At 47.3% G+C, this 25,370-nt stretch overlaps 1 protein-coding gene across 12 annotated transcripts in view; it reads right to left on the bottom strand.

Moving 5' to 3' along the window:
- Positions 1-25,370, bottom strand: part of nrxn1a (neurexin 1a) — a 2,153,831-nt gene that overhangs the window by 2,022,134 nt on the left and 106,327 nt on the right. For 11 of the 12 annotated variants that reach the window (XM_068044955.1, XM_068044958.1, XM_068044965.1 and 8 more), the window contains exon 1: positions 1,235-1,413. The exons of the other annotated variant lie outside the window; for it this stretch is intronic. The gene's annotated coding sequence lies outside the window, so the exon portion shown is untranslated. Of the gene's footprint in view, positions 1-1,234; positions 1,414-25,370 lie in introns of those variants that run through there. 12 annotated transcript variants of the gene reach the window in all.

Genomic DNA, 25,370 nt, shown 5'->3' with positions numbered 1-25,370 from the left:
CGAGCTCAGAGCGATCCCTACAGATGTTTCTATCCAATGGCGTACAGTGCGAGATTCCAAATTTATATAAATCAGAGAAAACAATTTACCTAATTACATACCTGCGAACACCTAGTTTAATATGTTGACTGCTTTCAATCATAAACTGAATGTAACCAAACATGAGTAAACTACACCAGAACGTGAGAAAACAATCAGTTGGACTTCAGTGGGAATATAAATGTCGCACATTCTCATTTGATCCCGGGTTTGGTAGAAATGTTTGGTTTATGGAACTAGCATGTATGCTGAATATAATACAAAGAGCAATAGAGTAAAATATAGTTATGCAAAATATTCTTGCCTATGTGAATATCATCTCGACTTCTGGACATTAAAATCGGACTTTGGTCACAGGATAAAAATCATTCCACTACTTATTTTGGCTAAGTGAAAATGCCGCTTGTATTTGGTTGAAAAATAATATTGGACATACATTAAAGCATGCCGTAACTACTTAGCATTCAAGTTCCGTAAGAAATAAAAAGATCTTTTATAATTTTCTTTACAGGGACATCTAAGATGAACGGTTTATTTGTAAGGAAATTATAGCTTCACCCTCCTCCCCCACCGATCTAGAAACTCGGCATTTCACCAAAACGTGTAGCTAATTAGAAATCATAAAACCTTGTGAAAATGATAAGGAAATCCACGGTCCAAGCATTTCATAAATCCACTCATGCTGTCATGTTTCCTACCAGAAGATCCTTTCATTTCATCTCGTTTTTTAAAAAAAACTCAAAGTGGAATGATCTAGTAATTCTATAAATGTTATATTCGAAACTGTGCCGTTTTTTTTAATGGTTATCGTGCTGATAACATGACCACAAGGCAGCATCGCCCTCCCTCCCATTTTACATGTTATCAATATATAAACCATGCTCAGAAGCCGACGCCAGATATAAATCCGAATTGCCAATTTAGGGAAACTAAACGTACGTGCGATACCGTCCAGATCGAACCGAGTTCGAAGTGTCTCGATTAACAAGGCAGGTACACAGCGAAAAATAAAATCCCTGCGTTCAATCCATAAATGCGTGCGTCAAGCACCACCTTCACCATCGCAATGCTCATGCCGTATTTTAACCTACAGTAGATGTGCTCCACTATGCTCATCTCTTGTTAGGGCCATAGTCTCTGTAGCCTCGCCGTTACCAGCTCCTGCATTGCATCCTATTCAAATATGGAGTTTTACCTGCAGTACATTCCCTGGACGTCGGAAATGACTCTCGGCTTTCAAAAGCGAGATTCTCTGAGCAGATTTAAATGTGTTTTTTTTTCTCTCTGCTACTTGGTTCTCCCGTCTCTGTTTACATGTGCAGGACAGCAGGCTCCCCTCTGGCTCCAGCTCGGTTTGTCAGCGGGTTGCTGAGCTGAGCGCGTCACACGGGCGTTTCTCTCGAAGTGAACCAGCACCGCCGCTGCAGGAGCAGCAGCACAAGCGAATCTCTCTCTCTCTATCTTGTCTCCGTCTCTCACACACAATGCAACGTCAGAAATCTTCCTCATTAATTCTATCATCACAGAAAGGAATAAGATGGGATCGACCATATGCTCTACCACCTCCACGAAATCAACAGAGAATACAGTGCATTGCAAAATATATAACTGCTCACCCACATTGAATAAAATTGTTTTGCATTTGTTTTGATGTTTAATGGCGACCAGGTGGAGAAGAGACACTTGTTCGAGGCCACTTTTCAGGTGTGCTCCAATACAGTATAATGATGCATTCAACAACCGAATTGAGAGCAAATCGCTCCGAAGTTTGTTTTCAGTTTTGGAGATAGATTCAAACTGGCACCATCAAGACCCAATTCTTCTTGCAGGGTTTAAATGATGGTGAGGACAGCTGGCACTAACAGCTGCATGATGGCAAAAAAATTCTGATATTTAGGACTCCCCTGCAGATGGGGTAACAAATTGAAGAAAGATTTAACAGCAAATATAGTTTCCTTCTTGGTCCTACAGACCTCTGCCCTTTGTAACCTATCAGCTGTGGCTCAGTTGGTAGCACTTTTGTCCCAATCCAGAACTTGAACACAAAGATCTAAGTTAACGTTGGGAGTGTTGCATTGGAGGTGTTGTCTCTCAGATGAGACATTAAACCAAGGCCCTCTCAGGTGAACAGAAAAGATCCCATAGTGCTAGTTTTTTTTTAAAAAAAGGGGTTAGCCCCAGTATCCTGACCAATATTTATCCCTCAATTAACATCACAAAAAAACAATTGCTGTTTGTGGGAGTTTGCTGTGCACAAAGCGGCTGCCAAGTTGCCTACAGCGCAACACTGACTACACTTCAAAAATAAAGTACTTCATTGGCTGTAAAGCACTTCGAGATACCTGGTGGCCGTGAAAGGCACTATAAAATGCAAGTCTTCCCTCTTCCTTTTGAACTACAGAAAATGTGGATGGGAAATTTCTTGAAGACCTCCCTGCCCCTGTTGCTTCACTATAAGTGTCATAGATACCCTGGCCCAGAAATTCCAATTGCAATGGAAAATTATGTCATAAAATATGCACTGCACACTGCTACTAAATTTCCTGCCAAAGTAATTTGCCTATGTTGCAGCAAACAAAATGGCACATCAGTGACCTCAGCAGCCGCACAGCCAATGACTTCCTCCATCTGAACAGTAAACTAACTGCAAATCACATTTTTTTTTTACCATTTAGAAGATAACATTAATAATTAAATCGAACTAAAAAGTGTCAGATTAAACAAATGGGCAGGGGGAAGGGGGGCAGGGGGAAGGGAGGCAAGACAAAATTGGATGGCATTTTGCCCATTGCTCATGAATAAAGATGCAAAAATGTCCAATTTCAGGGGGCCACGCCCAGCATTCCAAGAGCATCTGAAATATGCCCAATGTCTTATTGGCTTTGGTGATATTCCAGAAGTCCCTGGCAGCTGCCTTAGAAAGGTGCCAGGCACCTTGTACATGCAAATGTCTATTTAAGGATCCCCATCCAAAACGGATTGGAACATGTTCACTTTTTAGCATCCTAATATAGAGCCAGGAGGATTAGGAGTGCTGCTTTGGGCTTCAGTTCACTACAGCAGGTCACTGCTGGCCTACACTTACCTCCTTCCCATTTGCATCCCGCCACCCTACCCCCAAACCAATAGATTCTCTACTGGCCCAAAATAGTCCAGTGGAAACAGGTGAGCTGCCTCAGAAGATTCAGCAGGCACCCACAATTCATTGGAATTATAAGATCCAAAGCTCAATTTCCAACGTGTCTCTGGCTTCTGGTGAGCACATCAACCATTTTGGGCCTAAAACTAGTCAAAATGAATTCCTCTCCAACTCTCGCTTTCCTCAATATAACGTGCAGGCACTTCAGTACCCTACACAGTGCACACAGTGGGCTGAATTTTATTGGGGCGCCACTGTTTGTGGCAACGTCCTTTGAACTCAGCGTGCTGCCTGCATTCACTGGCCGCCACCCATATTACGTGGGGAGAGGTGGAACATTCAGCACAGTGAGAGAGTTTTTGATAGCTGTGCAGCAGGTGCCGGGGCCCTATTTAACGCGCCCAGCACCTGCTTCCTGACAGCTGTCAAAGAAATACTTACTTGACTGCTGAAGAGTGGGGCTGCTGTCAATCTGGCAGCAAAGCAGAAAGTGCTGCAGAAATCCAGCAGGTCAGGCAGCATCTGTGAAGGAGAAGCAGAGTTAACTTGTCCAAGTTCACAGACCTGAAAGTTAACTCTGCTTCTCTCTCCACAAATGCTGCCTGACCTGCTGAGTGACCCCAGCACTTTCCGCTTTGCTGCCACATACTTACCCTGCTGTGTCCCAGTGTCCTGTGAAGTTGCAATCCTCTTCTCCCACTCAAGTGTAATATTCCTTCTTGTAGGTGTGCCGCACCTGGGTGAATAATCTTAAATTTGCACATTCCAGGACGTGAGACATAAATAGACCATAAAAGCTATTACAGAGGTTTACAGAGAACACACTGACACGAATGGGAACGCAAGTGTGTCACAGCAATGTAAATACGTCTTTCACTAAATGTTCCTGATCAACATGTGTGTCCTTTTCTCTGTGTGAATGATGTGTGGCATCATGTAGTGCCAATGTCACATCCCTTGCACTGTTGGCCCTTCAGGACAGCCAACATATATAATAACATATTACATCATTTTGACAATTTCCAGTTTCCTGGTCCCAACCGCCTCCTCTTCACTATGGACGTCCAATCGCTCTAAACCTCCAACCCCCACCAGGATAGTTTGAGGGCTCTCCGCTTCTTCCTGGAACAGAGGCCCAATCAGTCCCCATCCACCACCACCCTCCTCCGCCTGGCTGAACCTGTTCTCACATTGAACAACTTCTCCTTCAACTCCACTCACTTCCTTCAAGTAAAAGGTGTCGCTATGGGTACCCTCATGGGTCCCAGTAATGCCTGTCTTTTTGTGGGATATGTCGAGCATTCTTTGTTCCAGTCCTACTCAGGCCCCCTCCCCCAACTCTTTTTCCGGTACATTGATGACTGTATCGGTGCCGTTTCCTGCTCCCGCCCCGAACTGGAAAACTTTATCAACTTTGCTTCCAATTTCCACCCTTCTCTCACCTTTACATGGTCCATCTCTGACACTTCCCTTCCCTTCCTCGACTTCTCTGTCTCCATCTCTGGGGATAGGTTGTCTACTAATATCCATTATAAGCCCACCGACTCCCACAGCTACCTCGACTACACTTCTTCACACCCTACCTCCTGTAAGGACTCCATTCCATTCTCCCAGTTTCTCCGTCTCCGACGCATCTGTTCTGATGATGCTACCTTCCATGACGGTGCTTCTGATACGACCTCCTTTTTCCTCAACCGAGGATTCCCCCCCACTGTTGTTGACAGGGCCCTCAACAGTGTCCAGCCCATTTCCCGCACCTCTACCCTCACCCCTTCCAGAACCGTGACAGGGTTCCCCTTGTCCTCACTTTCCACCCCATCAGTCACCATATCCAAAGGATCATCCTCCACCATTTCCGCCACCTCCAGCATGATGCCACTACCAAACGCATCTTCCCCTCCTTCCCCTGTCAGCATTCCGAAGGGATCGTTCCCTCCGCGACACCCTGGTCCACTCCTCCATTATCTCCAGCACCTCGTCCCCCGTCCCATGGCACCTTCCCCTGCAATCGCAGGAGATGTAATACCTGCCCATTTACCTCCTCTCTCCTCACTGTCTCAGGCCCCAAACAGTCCTTTCAGGTGAAGCAGCGATTTACTTGTACTTCTTTCAATGTGGTATACTGTATTCGCTGCTCACAATGTGGTCTCCTCTACATTGGGGAGACCAAGCGCAGACTGGGTGACCACTTCGCGGAACACCTCCGCTCAGTCCGTAAGCAGGACCCTGAGCTTCCGGTTGTTTGCCATTTCAACACTCCCCCCTGCTCTCATGCTCACATCTCTGTCCTGGGATTGCTGCAGTGTTCCAGTTAACATCAACGCAAGCTCGAGTAACAGCATCTTATTTACCGATTAGGCACACTACAGACTGCCGGACTTAACATTGAGTTCACTAATTTCAGAGCATGACGGGCCCCCCACTTTACTTTTATTTTTAGTTATTTTTTCTTTTTTACATTTTTTACAATTTTTTTTTAATGTTTATTTCATTTCATCTTAGTTTGTTCAGTTTGCTTACCCACTGTATTTTTCATGTTTGTACTTGCTGCTGTTCAATCTTCAGTCCGTTAACACCCTATCTGTACTAATGCTTTGTCTTTCAACACACCATTAACATATTGTTTGCTTTTGCTCCATGACCTTTTGGTCAGCTATGTGGCCTTGTCCAATCTACACCTTCTCTTTTGTTAACTCTTGCCCCATCCCCACCTCACTTGCTTCTCACCTGTGACATTTCTAATATTTGTCAGTTCCGAAGAAGGGTCACAGACCCGAAACGTTAACTCTGCTTCTCTTTCCACAGATGCTGCCAGACCTGCTGAGTGGTTCCAGCATTTCTTGTTTTTATTATATATTATATGTAATAACAGCATTGACACACCACCATTACTCATGAGCGTCTCCAAGGACTCAGTCACATGGACATTGGCTCAATCAGCTGCTGCCTCTAATGATTTACACAGGGGTGTTGCAGATGTAGACTGGTGCACAGCAGGTGAGTGAGGGTGATGTGTGGCTTGTAGACTTCATGTCAGTTCCTATGGAGCAGGCAGCCTTTGTCTGATAAGACACTTCTGTACATCCCTACCTCACTGCTAGCCCTGCATGCAGAGCCTGGGTGCCAGCTACCCTCCCATGCGTCTTTCATGTTGTAGGTCCTCAGCGTCCTCACAGTCCGAGGAGGAATCCCGTTGTCATCTCTCCACATCATGCCAGGCCTGGCCCCTATTGGGTGCGTAGTTGTGTAGAGCAGCAAAGAAAGGAGCTGGCCTTTTCGGCCCATAGTACAGGGCATAATTCTATCCATCCAGGCATTGGAGGCGCTCTTTCAGCATGTCGATCTCCTGCTCAATGGTGGCTTATGTAGCTCAGTGGCTGGCATTGTATCTCTCCTCTGCAGATGTGGTGGGGTCTCTCACTGGTGTCAGGAGCCATATCTGCAAAGGATAGCCCTTATCTCCAAGAAGCCACCCCTCCATCTGAGCCAGTTCAGTGAACAGCAGTGGCAGCCGGGACTGGCGCAAGACTCAGGTGTCATGGCAGCTGCCCGAGAAGCGGTCACACATTCGCTGCAAGCATCTGCGGTGTTCATATACCAGCTTCACCTAGATTGAGAGGGCTCCCTTAATGGGGACGTCTGCAGGTGGTAGCCTGGCAGTAGGTCTGATAGCCACATGAGTGCAGTCTATGAACATTATAACCTATGGTTCTCTGGCAGTGCCAAAACCAACAGCTGGGCCTGGCTGTGAGAGTCCATCCTGAAGTGGACATCCTCACTGGCCCTTCGGTGCAGGGCATTGGTGACCTCCCTGATGCAGTGGTGCACTGCTGACTGTGTGACCCCACAAAGGTCTCTGGTGGGCCCTTAAAAGGCTACAGAGGCGTCAGGCTTGAGAACTGCTGCCACTATGAGGAACAAAGGCATGGGATGTCCACTGGAGCCCATGGGCTGCAGGTCATCCTTCAGCAGGCCACAGAGACGTGTCACCACCCTCTCTATATGCGCAATCGCCTCTGACACTGGTGCTCTGACATAGAATAGCATGTCATGTGAGGCCTGTAGATGCACAGCAACCGTAATGGCGGGCTCTCCTTGGGGGCTGCTGCTTATGACCGGGGGCTTCTACGTGGATTGCACCTGCTTGTTGGTATTGCCTCTGGTGCATACAGATCCTCACGTGCAGTGGATCACACAATGGAGGATGATCCATACCCATTTCCAAGTGATAAATAAAGTTGAACGCTGCATGTATTCGAAGGTTCCTAACAGGGCATGGATTGGTGTTGACGGGCACATCAGCAGCTTTCCTGGATCAACTATGTGGAGTGCTATGGCATTGCCCATCTTGGCCAACACTCCGAGTGACACAGCATGACCACATCAAGATCCTACAAGCTGAATCGATTGCCCCCACTATCCATAAAACCTTCATGCTCCTGTCCTTTCTGGCACCCTCTCCACACACAGGGTGCCTAGTGTGCCATTGCCCCCTCACAAACGCAGAGCCTACACTGTTAATGGAGGGATGGTACACAGTACCCCCCTTCATGCCAGCACAGTTTTCTCTCCAGTAATCCCAGAACCCCTCCCTTTCAGAATGCAGAGTGAGACCCCTGCATATCCCCTCTCCTCCCTTTAAGAAAGCAGAGTTAGTCCTCTGTGTGTCCCCTCCCCCTCCTCCCTTCCAGAATGCAGAGTTAGACCCCTGTGTATCCCCCCCTTTAAGAATGCAGAGTGAGACCTCTGCATATCCCCCCTCCTCACTTTAAGAATACAGTGAGACCCCTGCATATCACCCCTTCCTCCTCCCTTCTGTAATGCAGAGTGAGGACCCGCCGGCTTTTCAGGTTGTGAACGCGACGGCACGTAATGGCCGGCCGTTCAAAGAAAAATCCGGCAGTGTTGGTGGAGAGGCGGCGGACTGCATAAGCAGCAAAGGTAAGTAATCATTACCATACGTTGATTGTGGTGCCGCTGCCATGCGGCAGGGCGGGGGGCGCACTGAGGTCCCGCCACCACCAGTAATATGCAGTGAACCCTTCTCGACGTCGCGGATCGAGGCAGGCCTTTCCCCGCAGCATTATACAGGCCCTCGCACCGCGACATGCCGCGTCGAGGGGCCGGTAAAATTCAGCCCAGTATATAATAAACCAAGCACTCAATGGCGAAGAGTAACTGCTTTGATTGGTTGTAACTAAGAATGAAAAATATCAAGAGCAGAGATTTTGAACTGAATTTTCAGGAACCCCCCCCCACCTACCCCCCACACCCGCCAGCCCGAGGTTGGGAATGGAGGCAATGTTCACCAGGCCGGGAGGAGGGTAGGACAGCTGTCCTGCCAGCCTCCCTATTGAAGCCAATTAAATTTGTTAAGCAGCTCATTAGAGCTTGTTAGAGGTGGAGGTTGAAATTTTGTGGGGTTGCACAGGTTACTTGCGCTGTCCATTGTTGACCAGCTGAAGGGAGGCGCCCCATAAGAGGGTCAGCGGAGCAGAGGGGGACTTGGCCTTTGGAAAAGAGATGCCATTGGCATTGTGCAGCTGGCAGGGAGAGTGAGCAGTCAGCACTTGGGCATTGAACGAGATCGTCACCTGCCCAGCACTGTGGAAGCAGAAGAACAGGGGACAAGGCTGTCAATCACAATAGGGTGGCCACCCATCCAAAAGGAAGACTGCAGCTGCCAAAGTGGGCACAGATGCTGGATTCCCTCAGGTGCAGGGCATCATCAATTACACCCATGTGGCTATCAAGGCACCCAGCGACTGCAAAATCAGATTCATCAACAGGAAGAGCTTCCACTCCTGCAACATCCAACTGGTCTGCGATCACAACAAGAGCTTCCTCTATATGTGCTCTTGCTTTCTTAGCAGCTGCCATGACTCCTTCATCTTACGCCAGCTCATGCGGTCTCAGATCTTCAGTCCAACTCCTAAGGTACATGGATGAATTGCAAGGGACAAGGGATATCCCTTGAAGACATGGCTGCTCACCCCTCTACAGGAACTCCAGACGGAGATACCAAGGCAATACAACCAATGCCAGCTGTCTAGTCGAACAACCATCGAGTAGGCCATCGGGCTTCTCAAGATGCACTTCCAGTGCCTGGACCAGTCAGGTGGCAGCCTCCAATACCCTCCTACAAAGGTCTCAGTCATAGTGGTGGTCTGCTGCATTGTCTGTAACATGGTCCTCCATCGTCTTGAGGACGATGAGGCCCTGAAGAAGACAGCTCATCAAGGGAGGAGCAGGAGCAGGAAGTGAGAGAGGAGGAGTAAGTGGAAGTGGAGGGAGATGATGCTGAACAGAGAGGTGCCCCTGCTGCATATTGAGGTGGCCGGGCACGGCTCGGGGTGTGAAAGGCTCGTGAGGTCGCCATGAATGTCAGGGATCTCCTGATTCAGGAACGTTTCAACTGAGCCCCTCTGAGCCAGGTTGACAGGCATGGCATGGAAGGGAGTCTGAGGTACCTGTGCTAACTCATGCATGGAAGATGCAACCTGAAACATCTAATCACTTACTGCCAATGAAGAAAGCACATCTGCCCAGAAGCTTTGTCCTCACTGTGGAGGATCCTGTTATCGCTTTCACCACCTCTACCAGTTTTCCTGCCATGGCAGCAATAAAAGGAGTCCCAGATATGTGGGTAAAGTGTCATCATTTATACAGTGCAAAGAAAGGCAAACAGTAGACAGAGACAGTAAAAACACACCCCAATGACTCATTCAGTGCTCTGCACTGGGCCACTCCTAAGCTGTGCTCCCCGTGTGGCCTCGGAGGAGGTGGAGGCAGCCTGCTCATTCGTCTTGGCTTGCAGCTGAGATACCTATGTGGTCATCCTTGTCCTCGTCTTGGAGATGCTCCGGGGCATCTCTATGGGCTGCTGCAACTGTGTCATTGCAGAGACAGTCTCTGCCACTTGGCCCTGATGCACAGATAGTCCCTCAGTCAGAGGGGCCAAGGAGGCAGAGGATGATGAGGGTGCCTCCTGAGGGATGGCATCATCATTCTCCTTGGTGCCATCCTCAGCCCTTGCTGGGTGCTCCAGATACCTGGCAGAGGACACCAGCTGGAGCTCAGCTGGCAACCCTTCCTAAGATTTCTGTGCTATCAGCACCGCTGATTGGTCCACGCTACACAGTGCTCATACTGCCTGCAGACATCAGTGCACAGTTCTTGCATGCACTTCAAGTAATGCTACATATGGCTCTCCAAAAGGTTGGCCATTCTCTTTATGAAGGAGCTCATGCCCTCATAGCCCTCAGGCATTGTGGCATACATCAGCTGGATGGACTCGTCCATCCTCTGCCCAAGACCCTGCACTGCCTCACACATCAGCTGGATGGACTCCTCTGCTTTCTGCCCTAGACCCCACACTGCCTCAGGAAACTCTGACATGTGGAAGCATATCTCCTGCTGCTGTTCAAGGTAAAGCTTCCTTTCCAGTGACTCCTGAGGCCCTGTACCTTATCCCAGCTGAGCAGGGCTATGACTGTCCTTCCTCCAGGGGGAACTGACCACAGCTTCCTCTGCCTCTGGCACCTCCTCCTGTTCACTAGTGCTGTGATCATCACCCTGTCCCACCCTATCTCCACGTGCACGAGGACTCAGATGTGAGAGTAACCGCGCTAATGCACAGTGCACTCGTAAGGTATGACGGTGCTTTTTCATCTCGCTCTTGCTGCTCTGAGCGTATAGAGGGAGGGGTAGAGGCTGCTGCCATTGGTTGGACATCTGCACTTGTGAGAAACACAAGAAGAAATGGTGCGAGCTAGGCTAGGACTGTAGAATCTGCTGCAGTGCTGAGGCTACCCAATGTAACTGTGCGTAACATGTTATTGGAAGGGGTGGAGTGCCCTGCACCCAATTAATGACCATTTTGCCCTCTGTAATGACCAGGTACACCAACTGCTCCCATTTTGCCAGGCCTGACTGCCTCCTCTTCCACTATCCTGGCTATCTCCATCACTGTGTGCTCCACTGGGGTAATGCAGTAGAAGAACGGCACTGCTCCTCCTGTCTGGGCCCTCTCCCAAGCATTGTGTGTCCGTTTCTCCTGCAGGGCAAAAAAGAGCGAGATAAGGCACTGTTGTCCTCTGTCTTCAATGTCATCTGCCTCTATGTAACTGCATGTCTCAATGGTGGCAGGTAATCAGCAGCACTATGGCTGTGAGCCATTCTGAGAGGTCAGTAAGTGGTCTGGGAAAGCACCCCTCCCATGCTCAGGAGCAGCATGCACCGAGGCTCCTCAGGTGGTGTCTGCTGGAGGGTGCGAGCCTGAGACCTGTCTAGAGGGCTGGGGGTTGCTCTCACCTTGCAAGAACATATGAAGTAGTTGAACCTTTTACGGCACTGAATCGAGGTTCTTCTAGTCTCGCTTCTGCTGCTCTCAGCAGCAGCTAACGGAACTCAGACATCTTTAGTTTCTGCTGGTGGCCTCCTCCTGCCTCCCTCCCCACCCTCACTGTCTCCAGCATTAGATCCAGGTCGGCATCAATGAAGCAAGGGGCAGCCCTTCCCGGGTGTCAGGCTTCCGGCGCTCCCATGGTATTTGACTTCCCTCTGGTACTGTGGAAGGCTTTGGAACAATCAGCAGATTTCTCCCTTAAGACAACCAGCAGCCTCAGTGATGGCTGCTTGGGGAGTCTAAATTAGTCTCCCATTTCATCTGACCCATCTCCATTCCTACTCCCAGATGCGCTAATTAGACAGAGAACATGTCACCTTATCAATTAAGGGCTCACCCTGTGAAAATCATAACTTTAATTGGTTTCTGACCTGAAAACAATCCTGACTCCTGTATCCCACCTCTGTGGTGAAAATTTAGCCCTTTATTTTACTTTACTTTCCGGTATTTTGAACTTGTGAATTTAATTATTCATCTGCACCATTATTTTTCGATGTAAGTGGCTGCCATAAGAAAACCAGTAAAAGTTAGTAAATTTACTGTTACCGTTGATTAGATTGGGGGACTGAGCTTCGATATCCTCATTATTCACAATGTTTTTGAGGGTATTAGCAGAGCAACGTAGATGTCCCAGGCAATTATAATGTGTGTAAATAATGGCATAACTCACATACTCCATCATTTCCTGAGATATTTAAAATGTAAAACAAACCCAAAAGTGTAGGTGCACAATTCCAATGGTGCACGCCTCCAGCAAAGTCTGGGCCTCCATTTATGCGCCTTGATGTGATATCTGCTATATGTCCAGAGAAATAATTCATAAAAAGCTAGCTGAGTTCCAACATAGCTAATTATTAATGCTAGAGCAGAATGGGAGTGGAGCGGAGCATCTGTTTTCTTTTAACATTAAAATGATTCCAGACATCATTCGGTGAAGGTAGTGGGTTCAGAGGCAGTGTGTAGGCAACTTCGCGATACTGCCGGCATGTTCCTGCCTCCAGCCTATTTTGAGGGAGGCTGCTTACGGTGTAGGGGCTGATGACTATCCACCCAGCAGTGGCAGTTAGCTAGTTCGACCAATTAAAGTGCCTACTGAGGGCACTCTTCACACGCCATCTGGAATTTTTCAGACGGCATATGGGCTCCACCTGAAGCCGAAGACCGTTGGATGGATGGAGGCAGCATCTGGGGACAGATTAGGGGGCCAGCAATGCCTCACTTAACTTCTACCCCCCCCACTGCCGCAGTTACAATTGTCAGTGGATCACAGCTGCAGCCGGAGGCCAGGACAAAGCAGCCCGATTAATTGGCACCCCATCCACAAACATTCACTCCCTCCACCACCGATGTATAGTGGCAGCAGTGTAGACCATCTACAAGATGTACTGCAGCAACGCATCAAGGTTCCTTAGACAGCACCTTCCAAACCCGCGACCTCTACCACCTAGAAGGACAAGGACAGCAAATGCATGGGAACACCACCACCTGCAAGTTCCCCTCCAAGCCACACGCTATCCTGACTTGGAACTATATCGCCCTTCCTTCACTGTCACTGGGTCAAAATCCTGGAACTCCTTTTACCTACCCCATATGGACTGCAGCGGTTCAAGAAGGCAGCTCACCACCACCTTCTCAAGGGCAATTAGGGATGGGCAATAAATGCTGGCCTACCCAGTGATGCCCACATCCCATGAACGAATAAAAAAAAAAGCTACCCTGTGAAGGGGGTTCCCCCTGCATAATACTGGCCTGGCAGCTGTGGCCCCATTTTACTTTGTACAGTAGTGGAGCCCGCCAGCCATCCTTAATTGAACAGGGCTCCTGGAGGCGACCTCTTAAATAGCCGCCTTCTTGAAAATGTCCCTCAGGGACCTGATGCCGGCACTTCCAGTTCCCAACCCACACTTCATCCCTCCAGTGGGACATGGGAACGAAAATCCAGGTCCTTAAATTTCACGATGGTTTTTACCCACAGAGCCCCAAGACTGTTTTCTGCATCAGATGGTCCAATGACTTTGCACTGGGCGAAAGCTATCTAGTGCTAATTTAGATTGGTGTGATACCTTCCTGGCTTGGGTCTCACCATGTGGCTTTACTCCTCTCAGAAATGAGGTCAGGATTTGACACCTAAGTTATATGTCCACTCTACATCAATATGAAATTAGCAACATAACTTCAGCCTAACTTCTAAAGTTGTCAGCTGGATTTGCATGCTTCAACAGCAGATCAGTGGCAAACGGCACAGACAAAATTAAGCATTTATATTGGAAACAGTGGCAGGGATTTTGTCCTGGCGATGGAGGTCTCGGCCACCGGCAAAAACTGCCAGTGAGAACCCTGTGTCGTTTCCTTGGGGAAGGCCTACCAAATCAAGTACCAATTAGGCATGTAAGTGGACAATGGTGGGCCTTCCCCAGGATCAAGGACCCTGGCGACGGAAGGCCTGCCTGCTGAGAGCTGTTGGTCAATCAGAGGCCAGTAGGTCTTTAACTGAGCAGTACCACCGCAGAGGCCCGTGGCTGCTGCTGCAACTGGACTCACCCGAGGCCCTGGAACTAGTCCACAGGAAAGTCACAGCAGGAGGGGTTTACGGGGGTGGGGGGGGGGGGGGCACAGGAGAGGGGGCTGTAGCTGGGTCGGCAGCAAGGGCAGAGGGTTGGCTGTCAGCGGTTCCCCCCCTTCCCGATGCCAGGTACTTCATTCAGGTACACCGTGCCTTTTAACAAGGGACACCCTCCCCTCTCCAGCTCACCCCCCCTCGGAGCCAGTAAGCAACCCATGCGGCAACAATGCTGCCCGCTGCTGGGTTAATTCCGGCGGCAGTGGGATGAAGCCCTCACTTGGGCATTAATTGCCCACTTAAGGGCCTCAATTGGTGGCGGAATGGGAAGGCCGTTCACAGGCCTTCCAGTCTCGGCCTTGATTTGGGTGGAGGTGGGAACGTGGCAGGGTCCCCCCCACAACTACCATCCTGCCTGATTATATGCTCTTCCCGCCTCCAAACCGGACATGGGGGAGAGCATAAAATTCCCCCCAGTTTTCCTTTTTTCAGGCATGACTCATAAGTACTGAAAGCAGCCATTGCTACAGGAGATAAACTCTTAAATTGTGCACTTTGGTGAAAAAATTTCATACATGGAGACTCCGTCAAGTATTTATTATTTTCAGAAATGTGGTCATCATTACTAAAGCATCCACTAGTGGCTAATAATTGCCCCCTAATGGTACTCAATTAAGATTTAACTGCCATTGTTGGAGTTTCTTGGTAAAAAAATATATAGTTAAAATATATGTAGAATTGGTATGTTTTGCAGTTTTTAGAGCTCTTGAATAATGCGGGTTTAAAAATGTTTTGATTTATTAAAAGATACTTTCAGTTGACAATTTTTAATGAGATAAACCTCGATATAACAACTTTACACACACATACATAATTATAGGTCAAGAATGCATATTGCATTGATTTTTCAGATATAAATGAAGCAGTAATTCTAATGAAAACTAAATTATATATACCATGCTGGAATAGCTGTTACACATAACAAAAACACCTATTTATACATTACTAAATAACTTGCAAAAAGTGGGTGTACTTCCTGGTCACAAACCTTGCTTCCTAATTTTTGGCCCCATTTTCTATCAACATTTACCATTTCAAATTTCCATTCAACATTTCTCATTACATTTTGCTATGTCAACTGTTATGATGCTTTAGGCTCTGGCCACTAGGTGTCATTGTGGAGCAAGTTTCTAAAATCTCCCTTCAATTTCATCATCACCCTGTATATTTTTTTAAAATCATCAATTAACTGTGCGTAATGCTATGGGCTATTTACTAGTCTGATATTATTTATAGAATGACATTTTAGTTTTATCTTAACTGATATTAAAAATCTAATTCTATTGGCAATATTACACATTGAGATTGAATTTCTGCAGGGGTCTTCTGCTTGGTCAATGTAACTTCGGCAGATGATTGGCAGAAACCCCAGAGAACTTGTGTAAGCAGTCTTTACATTATTTTTTTGAGATCTCTGCAGATCTTAAGCTGAAATTATAGCGGACGATCAGAAACCCCATATGAAAATTCGACTCCAATATACTAATAGATTATTCATAAATCCATTTGCCAGACCAGAAGCACTGCCCACTTGGCACCTGCAGTATCATGCTTTCTGTGATTAGTGCTTCCATCCCTCCTTCTTTCCCTCCACCATCACCATTGGAGCCTTCAGATGCCACAGTTTTCTGTTCTGGAACTCTTAAAGCGAATTGCCTTGCTGCATCTCTGTTCAAACTAATCCTCCAAATCTATCTTTTTGACCAGACCTTTGGTCATCTGCCCAATTCTCCTCATTCTTGCTCAGCTTCCAATTAGCCCCACTGTGAACTGTTTGCATACTTGATTGTGAAGAACTTTTGGACTTTCTGAAAAGTTGGTAGATTCTATACAAATGCAATTTTTAAAAAAAAAATTCCATTCCCAATGGGGTTAGGCAAATATAAGTCAGGAGCAAAGATGTAATTCCTCAAATGCCTCCTGAACAGTGGCTCTGTTGGTGGTTTCCAAAAATGCTGCCTTCTTTGGAGAAATAGCCTACAAGGTGCTGATTTGTTTTGTTAAGAGGTAACTCCCAGCTTGATTAACTTCAGTCATACTACTGGTCTATCATATATTGGGGCAACAAATTGCAATGTAAAGTTGTCACGTCACTTTCTCTGGCATAGAGGGACAATGCTCTTTTCAACTCTGGGAAAGTTTTAAAATTGTCCAAGTAGTTTTTTTTTCCCCAACCGCAAAAGATGAGCGTGCAATGTCCTGCAAAGGCTTTAATGCAGGAAAGGCCAGGGGGCTTTAAAGGCAAAAATACTGGCAATTTAACAACCCTCTCCAACAAATCTGTTGTCCTGTTCATCAACCCCTGTTATGTCAAACAACATGAACGACAGTTTCATTCATTGTTTCCTTGGCTCCAGAAGGTCATTTTTTCCTAATTAAATGGGATGTCATATTCCTAAATGATAGACATAAGAAGACATACTTGCTTGGCAAAGAAAGACTGCACATACTGGGCCGGATTTAGTAAGCCCTTTGTGGGTCCCGGCACCAGACCCGAAAGAGGGTGCCGTCCACGCTCGTCAAGTGTGTGGCCGGCTCACCGCAATCATGCCGTGGGCAGCCAATTATAATAATGGAGGCGCGGGGTCCGGCCAATTACGTGACAGAGGCAGGATTCAAGACGTCAAACGTGGAGACAGATGACTCTGGAGGAGGCACTGGCGCCATATTTAATGGCCTACCAGTCCTGCATTTACTTCTGCCTAATTTAAAAGAGTGCCTTCCTAAGTGCTCTCTGCTGCATCTGCTATCCCAGGACCCCTTCTGCTGCCTCTGCTCCCTAATAGGCAAGGAACTGAACGCAAGCCTGCGGCAACCATGGCTAAAGGAAGACAATGGGTGCTCCCACGGTTTAGCAATGCCTCCCTTGAGATTCTCTTACAGGCTGCAAGGGAAAGGCAGAAGGTCCTCTTCCCCAGCAATGACAAGAAGAGGTCCTCCTGCCTGACGAAGCAAGCTTGGATGGAGATCACAGAGGGGGTCAGCAGCCATGGGGTCACCCCCCAGTACATGGGTACAGTGCTGCAAGAGGGTCAACAGCCTCCTTCATTCTGCCACGGTGACTGCTCCACAGCAGTCTCCTTTTCAGGGTTTGCCTATGGCTTCGCAGGAGGAAGCGGGACATGGGGAGGGAGGCACCACAAAGGCGCTAGCAAAGGGGATTAACATCACCTCATTTTGACAGATGCGTAGGTGCATCTCAGCCATAGGCCACCCTCTTTCACAGCTCTTCCCCATTAAGTCCCTGGTAGCTGATGGGAGGATGAGCTATATAGGCTACCCCAGTAGGGGACAAGGGGCTGCCACAAGCAGAACTGTCATGTTGATCCCTTTTTCAACTTGCAGGACAAGAGGACCCATAACAGCAGGGAGATATCGCAGACTGGCGGAGGCATCCCAGACCTCAGGCACTTGAACTAGCGGGGACTCACGGCGGCTACTCAATAGTGGATGGTGAGACTGGAGTCTCCGCGCAAAGTAGTGAGGATTATGTTCCGTCGACATACAGTTCACTTCTGGACACCCACATCATGCATGGGTGACATGACGAGATCTACACTGCCTAACCCACACATGTTTGTGTTCTTTCATGCAGGTCAGCGTCTGCAGGAGACTCTAGAAGAAGGGGGACATAATTCCACCTCTCAGGAGGACCAGGAGCCAGAGGGTGCACTGTCACATGACTGTCCTGTACCTTCCACCAGCGCAGATACTTTCACCTCAGTTGGTTTCTGCTCGGCTTTAGAATCAGGGTCACAAACTGGTGAGAGCACTGCACAAACGCCCAAGCTGCTGGCTGAGGCTGAAACAGCCAAGGCCACTGACAGTCGGAAGATTGTGAGTGGCCAGGTCGTTGATGATAAGCCTCTACTGTCAACATCATAGGGCATGCTGGAGTTGCAGAGAGGTGTAAAGCAACATCTGGAGTCTTCTCCAGCTCCTCGTCCTTCACTGGTCAACAGGGAGATTTAAATGCTCCTTGAAAGGGAGGAGGAAAGGCTGACCTACACAGCTAGGGTCTCCTCTCAGGGTGATCTGAGTGCACACAGTGGCTCCTCGACCCCTCAGCTCCAGTAGTTGTGATGCCTGAGGAGAGTCCTGCACCTGTGCAGGAAATCCTCAGGCAACCAGGGTTCTCCAGGCCTCCGGCAGCCAGAGGATAGCTGCTGACATCATCACAGGCCAAGGCGCAGCCTGATCGACAGCCTGCCTCCAGCCCAGCTGCTGGCGCAGGGGTTACACCTCGTAGAGAGACACTTGGCATTTCATGGGTGTTTGAAATTTGGCATTTGATTTCTCTTATAAAGTTCTTATATTTTTGAAATTAACTTTCATTGGGGAAAATGATTATTCTGCCATGCCTTAATTGTGAGCTGCTAACTTCATCCTTCCCCCTTAGTGGATGCCAATGTAGGCACAGCCCTCATTTGATTAGCATCTCCCATGGGCACCAGCATTAGCACATGGTTCAGCTGGGCACTAGGCACAGAAGACGAATGGAAAGGAGGCGACAGACTCCATGCCTTGAGGTGAGTCATTATTGATTTATCTCTGAGTGGTCATCAGGGTGGCTGGAAGGAGGTATGTATAAGAATGTTCCTTTCCTCCTTGCCTGGCCTCCTGTGCAAGGGGTTCAACATCCTGTGCTGCATGCTCATCTCCCTCTTCCACATCCTCCTCGGCATGCAAGGCCTCCCCCTTCTGCAGCGCCAGATTGTGCAGAGCAAGCAAACCACCACGATTCGCAAGACCCTCACTGGGGAACATTGCAGGGCTCCACCAGATCAATCCAGGCATCAGAATTTTATCTTCAACAGTCCAATGGCCTGTTCATTGGTTGTTTGGATGGAGCCATGGCAAGTGTTGTACCTCTCCTCTGCTGCAGTGTGAGTGTTCCTCACAGGCATTAGTAGCCATGTCTTCAATGGGTAGCCCTTGTCTCCGAGAATCTATCTCTGAAGGCGAACGGCAGGGCTTGAAGAGCTGCAGCAGCTGGGACTGTCAAATGATGTAGGCATCGTGGCTGCTTCCCAGCAATCAGGCACACACCAGCAGAAAGTGCTTTTGGTGGATGAAAATCAACTGAACATTGATGGAATGAAAGCCCTTTCTGTTGATGTAGGCAGCTGGCTCATCCATTGGAGCCTCGATGGTCACGTGCGTGCAATCTATCACACCTTGCGCCTGGGGGAATCCAGCGATGGCCCTGAATCCGATTGCCCTCTCTCCTGGATATCAGGGTGAGTCCAGTGGTGCACATAGTTACTGGCCCTTTTGAACAGGGCATTGGTCACCTCCTTGATGCAGCAGTGGCTGCTACCTGGGAGACCCCATACATGTCCCTGGTGGATCCTTGGAATGATCCAGATGCGTAAAAGTTTAGTGCCACAGTGATCTTCAAGGCCACGAGCAAAGGGTGACCACCAAATCCCATAGGTCGCAACTCATCCAGCAGCATGGCGCACAAGTCAGTGACAGCCTACCTTGAGAGCCATAGTCTTCGTTGACAATGCCACTCAGACATTTGGAGGTCGCTGAGTCAAGTCCGGTACACTTTCTGGCACAGGTGAGCCCTTTTTGAATGGCCGACTGCTGTCACCCTCGTCGTGGAGTTTCATGGATAGGCACAGCTGCATCCTGGTCCTCCCGCCATCGGAGGTGTTGCATCACACCACGGGGATCAGAAAAGACCAGGTGTATGAGACCCATGCCAAGTGATCAGTAGGCCTCCAGAGCGCTGTCTTGCAGAGATTAACCTGCCTTGGCAGCTTTCCCTTTGCTACTTCTCTCGGCAGATTCGCTAATGGCCTTCAATCCCAACCTTGGCGATAGCCAACTCTCTTACCCAGCAGTATGGGCAACCGATACAACCATACTACAGTATGGGCACCTGGTACTGCCACCCAAAACCAAGCCCACCCGGTACTGCCACTTGAGCCCACCCGGCATACAGGACTGCAGTCTGACAATGGACTCCGCTCCCCCTTCTTCCCCTATACAGTGATAGTCATGGCTGCCTATCCGTCGCAGCACTGAGGCCTCGGTTTGGTGTCGCTAGCTTTCAATGGCCAGGATTCTGAAGGCACACGAGGACTGCCCCTCATCCACTTAATCAATTCTGAGAGACAGGATAATCTGTTACTTAGAAAGGCATGGATTAATCAAGGATAGTCAGCATGGATTTAAGGGAAGGTCATGTCTGACTAACTTGATTGAATTTTTTGAGGAAGTAACAAGGAGGATTGGTGAGGGTCGTGCAGTTGATGTGATCTACATGGATTTTAGCAAGGCTTTTGACAAGGTCCCACATGGAAGACTGGTTAAAAAATAAAAGCCCGTGGGATCCACCGGAATGTAACAAGCTCGATGCAAAATTAGCTCAGTGGCAGGAAACAAAGGGTAATTGTTGACAGGTGTTTTTGCAACTGCAAGGCTGTTTCCAGTGGAGTTCCGCAGGGCTCAGTACTAGATGCCCTGCTTTTTGTGGTACATATTAACGATTTTGATGCAAATGTAGGGGGAATGATCAAGATGTTTGTAGATGACACAAAAATTGGCTGCATGGTTGATAGCAAGGAAGATAGCTGTAGACTGCACCAAGATATGGATGGACTGGTCAGGTGGGCAGAAAAGTGGCAAATGGAATTTAACCTAAAGAAGTCTGAGGTGATGCATTTGGGGAGGTCAACAAGGCAAAGGAATACACAATAAATGGGAGGATACTGAGAGGTATAGAGGAAGTGAGGGACCTTGGAGTGCATGTCAACAGATCTCTGAAGGTAGCAGGACAGGTCGATAAGGTGGTTAAGAAGGCATATGAAATCCATTCCTTTACAAGCTGAGACATAGAGTATAAGAGTAGGGATTGTTCCCTCCGCGACAGCCTGGTCCATTCCTCCATTACCCCCACCACCTTGTCCCCGTCCCATGGCACCTTCCCCTGCAATCGCAGGAGGTGTAATACCTGCCCATTTACCTCCTCTCTCTTCACCATCCCAGGCCCCAAACACTCCTTTCAGGTGAAGCAGCGATTTACTTGTACTTCTTTCAATGTAGTATACTGTATTCGCTGCTCACAATGTGGTCTCCTCTACACTGGGGAGACTAAGCGCAGACTGGGTGACCGCTTTGCGGAACATCTCCGCTCTGTCTGCAAGCAGGACCCTGAGCTTCCGGTTGCTTGCCATTTCAACACTCCCCCCTGCTCTCATCTCTGTCCTGGGATTGCTGCAGTGTTCCAGTGAACATCAACGCAAGCTCGAGGAACAGCATCTCATCTACTGATTCGGCACACTACAGCCTGCCAGACTGAACATTGAGTTCAATAATTTCAGAGCATGGCAGCCCCCCACTTTACTTTTCATTTTTAGTTATTTTTTCTTTTTTTTTCCTTTATTTTTTTACAATCTTTTTTTTTGCATGTATTTCATTTCATCTTAGTTTGTTCAGTTTGCTTACCCACTTTTTTTTTCAGGTTTGCACTTGCTGCTGTTCAATATTCAGTCCGTTAACACCTAATCTGTACTAATGCTTTGTCTTTCAACACACCATTAACATATTGTTTGCCTTTGCTCCATGACCTTTTGGTCAGCTATGTGGCCTGGTCCAATCTACACCTTCTCCTTTGTTATTTCTTGCCCCACCCCCACCTCACTTGCTTATAACCTGTGACTTTTCTAATATTTGTCAGTTCCGAAGAAGGGTCACTGACCCGAAACGTTAACTCTGCTTCTCTTTTCACAGATGCTGCCAGACCTGCTGAGTGGTTCCAGCGTTTCTTGTTTTTATTTCAGATTTCCAGCATCTGCAGTATTTTGCTTTTATTATATAAGAGTAGGGAGGTTTTGCTGGAACTATATAAAACAGTCAGGCCACAACCTGAGTACTGTGTGCAGTTCTGGTCACCTCATTACTGTAAGGAAGTAATTGCACTAGAGATGGTACAGAGGAAGTTTATGAGGATGTTGCCAGGACGGGAAATTGCAGCTACGAGGAAAGATTGGATAGGCTGAGGTTGCTCTCCTTGGAACAGAGGAGGCTGAGGGGAGTTTTTATTGAGATGTACAAAATTGTGAGGGGCCTGGATAGAGTGGATGGGAAGGGCCTATTTACCTTAGCAGTGGGGTCAGTGACTAGGGGGCATAGATTTAAAGTGATTAGTAGAGGGATTCGAGGGGAGATGAGGAAACATTTTTTCACCCAGAGGGTGGTGGAGGTCTGGAACTCATTACCTGAAAGGGTGGCAGAAGCAGAAGGCCTCATCTCATTTTAAAAATGCCTGGATGTGCATCTGATGTGCCTTAACCTGCAGGGCTATGGACCAAATGCTGGAAAGTGGGATTAGGCTGGGTGATTTTTTTTTCAGCCATGCAGACACAATAGGCCAAGTGGCCTCTTTCTGTGCCGTAAACTTTCTATGATTCTATGAATTCCAAGGCCCCCATTGAATCGCTTTCAATTACCTGCAAATGTATTATAAACTAACTGTTCTACAATTTAAATTGCAGTCCCATCGCATCGAGGTGGTAATGCTGACCGAAGTCACGACATCGAACTTCTGGGCAGACTTGTCCGATGCTATTCTCCGGTCCCCACACCTCCATTCCCGCTCCAAACAGCCTCACTAAATTCAGCCCAATGTAGTGGTGGATCATGCTCTGTTTTTAGTTTCACACTGAAGACCTCATCCATTCTACAAACTACATCCCTTCTACAACTAGTGCCTTTACCTGGCCAAGATCTAAATAAATATAGTGAAACCAGGGTAGAACATTGTATACCGCCTTACTGAAACATATGAATTGCCATCAAGAATTACTCATCTTCAATGGACGAAAGAATATAAACTCTAACAGTCTGAATCTCGGCTGTAGCCCTTAGGTAAATTTATTGAACATTAAAAAAGATAAAATTTCATTTATCTCCTTAAAATGTCAAACTAACAAAAATGCTTCTCTTGCAATAGACCCCAATATAAAACTAACCCTTGAATTACATTTCTTACTTCTTATACCACATTGTCTTCTGTGTCATGAACGTGCTTCCATTGTTCATATTTTTTGAGGACTTGTGTGCAAAAGACTGTGGAGAATATTTGAGGAGATGCTGGACTTTTTTTTAAAGGGTCACTGGAAAGACACTTAGAATTTTGTTTAAAAACACTTACGGAAGTCATATGTCTTAAGCTAAGTAAACAGCAGGAGCTTTGCTGACTATTGGAGTTTTAGATTAGATTAGAGATACAGCACTGAAACAGGCCCTTCGGCCCACCGAGTCTGTGCCGACCATCAACCACCCATTTATACTAATCCTACACTAATCCCATATTCCTACCAAACATCCCCACCTGTCCCTATATTTCCCTACCACCTACCTATACTAGTGACAATTTATAATGGCCAATTTACCTATCAACCTGCAAGTCTTTTGGCTTGTGGGAGGAAACCGGAGCACCCGGAGAAAACCCACGCAGACACAGGGAGAACTTGCAAACTCCACACAGGCAGTACCCGGAATCGAACCCGGGTCCCTGGAGCTGTGAGGCTGCAGTGCTAACCACTGCGCCACTGTGCCGCCCTGAGTTGTTCACAGAATGTTGACATGTCTAGATTTATGGTGGTCTGGAGTTGGTTTTGTTTTTGAACTGTTTGTATGGGCAGTTGGGGTGTAAGCATGCTAAGAGAGAAAGGCAACCAGCTCATCCTGTTCCACCTCTTTGAGAAACCCTGAGATTCCAGTGTGAGAATTGGAGAAAATGATGCAGCATTTCTCCTGAGAAGCTTCTGTGAGACTTTCTCTTGATATCTCCTGAAAGAACTGCTTCTGAAAAGATTCCAGTGACCACTAAGTGTGTCTAGTGCCACCCGTCTACGTGTATCGGAACACTAGACCAAAGAACCATCTGGTAAATTCCATATCATATCCTTTTTCTTCAAGAATTAACAAGAATTTGGCCAAAGTACTTTTTTGTTTCTTTGTAAAGTTGATCTCTGCAGAGAAATGTCTTTATTTTTCCTTTAACCTGTGTGTGTGTGCACGCGCGTGCGTGCGTGCGTGTTTTGGGTTACTTAGAAGGGAATATATTTATACTTTCATATTTAAACCTGTGTGTTAATAAGCTTTGCATCTTTACTGAATGAGTCTTGTTTTATAATAAATTAATAATTTTGTTGTTTGTGAAAGAAACCTAGGTGGCAGAAGTTTATTATGAAACTAAAATAAAGTATATAATTGGCTGTATTGGTAACTGCGTAAAATATTTACATATACAAAAACAAGAAATGCTGGAACCACGGGTTCCGAAGAAGGGTCACTGACCCGAGGCGTTGACTCTGCTTCTCTTTCCGCAGATGCTGCCGGACCTGCTGGGTGGTTCCAGCATTTCTTGTTTTAGTTTTGGATTTCCAGCATCCACAGTATTTTGCTTTTATATTTACATTTCCGTTGTGACCCATGGAGAAGTGGAGCTAGAGAAAGACAATGTACTCCTCCATCCTCGGTTGTAACATCTGGCAAACCTTACCAGTGCCAGCTTCAGACATTATGCTGTTTTCCTACTGCCCAGGATAAGCTCCAAATATCCCAGAACAGAGAGGTATTGAAAATTGTATCTCTCATAACCAGATTAGGTTATCACCTGTTTATTGGATTCATAATCATATTTTCCCACACAATTGCAGCTGCCAAATGATTATATACTGTATAATCATCCCATGGGCTACATTTTTTGAATGAAATTGCTTGACCAATTTGCCTGCAGCAAACACTTTCAAAGTACTGGTTGACAGGTTCCTATCCAAGAGCAATGGCAGAAATCAATGCATGCCAGATTGGGATGCGTATTTTCTACATCTTGCAGAAACAGCTAGCAATAACCAATTTAATTTGCTGTATACTGAAATCGGCAAGCAGGAAGATTTGCATTTAAATAGCACCTTTCAGGACCACCGGATGACCCAAAGCAGTTTACAGCCAATACTTCTGAAGTGCAGGCCCTATTGTAATGTAGAAAACACGGCAGCCAATTCGCACACAGCAAGTTCCCACAAAGAGCAGTATGATAATAACCAGATCATCTGTTTTTGACTGAGGGATATATATTAGTCAGGGAACTGGGGATAACCCCTCTGCTTTTCTTCAAAATAGTGCCATGGGATCTTTTACAT

The sequence above is a fragment of the Heterodontus francisci genome, chromosome 13 (assembly GCF_036365525.1).
Source record: "Heterodontus francisci isolate sHetFra1 chromosome 13, sHetFra1.hap1, whole genome shotgun sequence".
Taxonomy (NCBI): Eukaryota; Metazoa; Chordata; class Chondrichthyes; order Heterodontiformes; family Heterodontidae; genus Heterodontus; species Heterodontus francisci.
The sequence above is the reverse complement of the archived record's forward strand: the minus strand, read 5'-3'. Positions and strand labels throughout refer to the sequence as shown.